This window comes from Microtus ochrogaster, chromosome 26 (genome assembly GCF_000317375.1).
Source record: "Microtus ochrogaster isolate Prairie Vole_2 chromosome 26, MicOch1.0, whole genome shotgun sequence".
NCBI classification, from domain to species: domain Eukaryota; kingdom Metazoa; phylum Chordata; class Mammalia; order Rodentia; family Cricetidae; genus Microtus; species Microtus ochrogaster.
The window spans coordinates 8,622,492-8,626,419 of record NC_022025.1 but is presented as its reverse complement, the minus strand read 5'-3'; the positions used below and the strand labels follow the sequence as shown (position 1 = coordinate 8,626,419).

The 3,928-nt window shown below is 41.3% G+C and overlaps 1 pseudogene; it reads left to right on the top strand.

Moving 5' to 3' along the window:
• Positions 1-3,928, top strand: part of LOC101991474 — a 5,470-nt pseudogene extending 1,542 nt beyond the window's left edge.

The window sequence follows — 3,928 nt, the reverse complement described above, 5'->3', positions numbered from 1 at the left end:
CACACACACACACACACACAGACACACACGCACACACACAGACACACACGCACACACACACAGACACACACACATGCACACAGACACACACACACGCACACACACACAGACACACACACACAATGGCTATTCTTGGTTGTCAACTTGATTGCATTTGGAGGTAACTACAAAACTGGAGGGCACACCTGTAAGAAATTTAATTTAAAGTAGGAAGATCTAATCTGGCTCTCTGAGATAGGAAGACACACCATTAATCTGTGCCACGCTTTTACTGAAAGCCTACGTATGGACATGAAAGAAGGAAACTTATGCTTTTTGCTTGCTAGTACCTATTCCTTTGCTGGCATCAGAGCCTACTCCTTGGGGATCCAGTGTATACTGAGGACTACTGAGACATCCAGCCTTGTGGACTGAGCAACACCTGGGGTTTTGGGCCTTCCATTCACAGCCAGCTGCGGTTGGATTAGCTGGACTGTAGCTTATAAAACATTCCAATAAATCCCCCTTTTATTTATCTGTCTCATTCTGTACATTGAGTTACTTTAGAGAAGCCTAACACAATGTGTGCGTGTGTGTGTGTACGTGTGTGTGTGTGTCTGAGGGGAGGGGAGAGAGGGAGAGAGAGAGAGACACCAAATAGACAAAACAGGCTGTATTTATACATTTTGTTTATACATATATAATAATAATTAAAGTAAAAGAGGTCATGAATTTGAAATGAAACAAGTACTGAGAAGGAGAAAGAGGAAGAAATGTTATTTTAATTAAAAAACTTAATTAAAAATACGTCAAACATTCAAGAATCTCCAGAAATTTTATGTTATAAGCTTATCATAAAATTAGAAGTCAGGTATATCTAGCACAATCTAAAGCACAATACTGGTTTTGCACATGGTAACTGATTGATAATAATTTTTTTAGTATTCTCTCTCTCTCTCTTTCTCTCTCTCTCGTGTGTGTCTGAGCACATCTTGAGATCAGATGACAATCTTTATAAATCCGTTTTTTGAAATTGTCTCCAGACTGGTTCAGTTCTAAACTGTTTACTGACCCAAGGGCATTGTTATCTTCACAAGGGATGTCCTGGTAATAATGTATATTTCTACAAGTATCTGTGAATAGTTGGATCATCCATGTGTAGTGGCATTTCATTTGTATTTTAATAAATAAAGCTTGTCTGAAGATCAGAGAGTAAAACAGCCCTACTGGTCAGCCTTACAGACCAAGCAGTGGTGACACACACGTTCAGTCCCATTAGCCACACTAGCTGCCATAGAAATCAGGTGGTGCATGCCTTTAATCCCCGAACTAGAGAGGGTTATAAAACGGGAGCAGACAGCTCTCAGACACAATCTCATTCTGAGATTCTTGGAGGCAGGATCACCATTTCAGACTGAGGTAGAGGTAAAAGCCAGAGGCTGGCTGCTTTGCTTTTTGGATCTTCATATTGAACCCCAATTTTTGTCTCTGAGTTTTAATAATCATGCTTTTGGTGCCCAACTTAGGGGACACAAATTAAACAAAAAAAAAAAACAAACAAACAAAAAAAAAACAACCAAAAAGCTGTTTGCCTGAGGCTTTTTAGCCACCAGCCCAGGCCAGAGCTGGGATTGGAATTCCAGCTCTAGGAATCTGAACCCAAACCTAGCCATCAGGTTTGGGAGAAGCAACTCAGCTCCCATTGGCCCCAGCTTAGCTTCCTTCCTGCAGTTTTTATCACACTATCAAACCAGTATGTCTTGCAGGAGGTCCTTGTTAATGGTTACATAGGGTAGTCATCTGTACAAGTAAAATTTAAAATACTTTAAGTGTAGAACTTTTCCATCATGGATATAGGAAGTGGTAAATAAAGATAATAGAGAAGCCAAAGTCGTCATGAAGTTTGACTTTGCCACTTTAGTCATTTAAGGAAAATGAACAAACTAATGTAAATAGACCCACCAGAAAGGGCCTCTTCACAGAAGAGCTGAAGAGCGTACACTCAGAGCACCTTCTCTGGTAGCAGGATCCTCACTGACTGAAGACTCTTGGTGTGTGTTCAGACACTCACGCACCTCTACGAAGAGGAAGTCACAGGGCTGGGTCAGAGGACACAGCTCACCGCTACTGGAGCTGGGGATGCTCTGGCCATGGACACACGAGGAAGAAGAACAGACCAGGAATTCTCAGGGTTCTGAAGCTTCAGCTTTCCATGTGGTAGTTCATGCTAATATAACGAGATCGGTGTTCCACACCATAAAAAATGGAGACACAGGAAACAAGATACCAAGTTTCTGGAGAGAGATTATTGAATGAAATAATTTGGAATACTTACCAAAAGATGGTTAGAATAATTGCATTTTTATTCAAATTATTGAAAATACACCTTTCTTTAAGTAATTTTTTTTTTGAGTCTGGACCTAAAGGAAAAATAAAACACCAGACACTCCATTTTTCTTACTAACAGAGAGGCCAAACGACTGTGGAGAGAAGGTACCCACAGGTTGGTTAGAGTTCCCAGCTCCTAGAACACAACTAAGAAATAATGACCTTGGGTTTTGGGGTGCATGTGTTGTAATGTTTCTGAACTAAACAAAGAGTACTCAGGTCCTACAGAGGCTGCTGAAAACCCAAGGGTCTAGTGACTGTAACCTTAAGACTGTTCTACCTCCTGCTGAAAACCCAAGAGTCTAGTGACTGTAACCTTAAGACTGTTCTACCTCCTGCTGAAAACCCAAGGGTCTAGTGACTGTAACCTTAAGACTGTTCTACCTCTTGAGGATCACCCTTACATTCAGGTCAGGTTAAAATTCATGACAGATAAACAGCAAAACAATATCTACAAGCTCCTTCCCTGCTCCTTTATCTTCTGACCCAAGACCCCAAAGTTTGGCTGTACCATTCCTGAAAATGTGTTTCCACCTGCTATGATTTTGAACTTTCAGCTTTGATGTCTATTTGGCTCTTAGTCCTAACTATCTCGGGACCAGGCAATTGCAAATGCTACCCAGAATTGGGTAACGTTTAACATACCGAAGGCAACGTGCCCACAAATGTGACACCCGACAGTTGTTGACAACAACGATGAAAGAACAAAGATTGAAGAACAAAGAAGAACTCTGTTCAAGCAGGAAAGAGGAACTGGACAGAATACATGAGACAGATCAATAGCAAGAAAATCAGGCCAGCCGTGTTTCAGGTAGAGCACCTGTGTAAACAAAGTGATTTTGATCTCCATTGCTTATCTAAATGTATCTGGGTCTCAGCCTTTATTCTTCCTTGGGAGGAGACACACTTTTGCATTCCACTTCCCGAGGACCCTGAACAACTGCAGAGGCAGCAGCTCTGGGCATTCCTTTGAAGTCTGTACTAAGGAGGCCTTCGGAGCACAGCAGAAAGTGTGCTGCTCCATCATTAAAGGGTGCCATTAAAGCCAGGAAGCCAAAGCCTGCTGCAGCAGGATAAGCTACTTATTTATTTATTTTACACATTAAAAGAATATCGAGCTGACCTCAATAATGTTGTTCAAAGGGTCTCTGCTTGTTTACATGGGAGCTAACCAGCTCTGGGCCAGTATTGTGTTTTATGCGTCCTATCAATGATTTTTAGTGATTTTCTTTGAATAAAAATTTTAAAGGGCCAACTTTAAACATACAGCATTTCATTTAATCCAAGGAATAGATTCTTAGAGTAAACTAAAATAACGCTTAGGAAGAGCAACCATCAACAGTGCTCAATACTATGCAGAATGCGGTGGACTAGAAAAACACTTCTCCCAAATTCCAAACCCGACTCCACGTGTCTTAAATTCTAATTCCAATTTATTTCTCTAGCACACATTTTTCTGTTTGACGTTCGGATTTGCACAGAGCCTGATGTGCTGACGGTGCAGGAGAGCCATCCATGTCTCTCCATGGGCCTGTGGTGGAGCAGATACTGCTGTGACTAA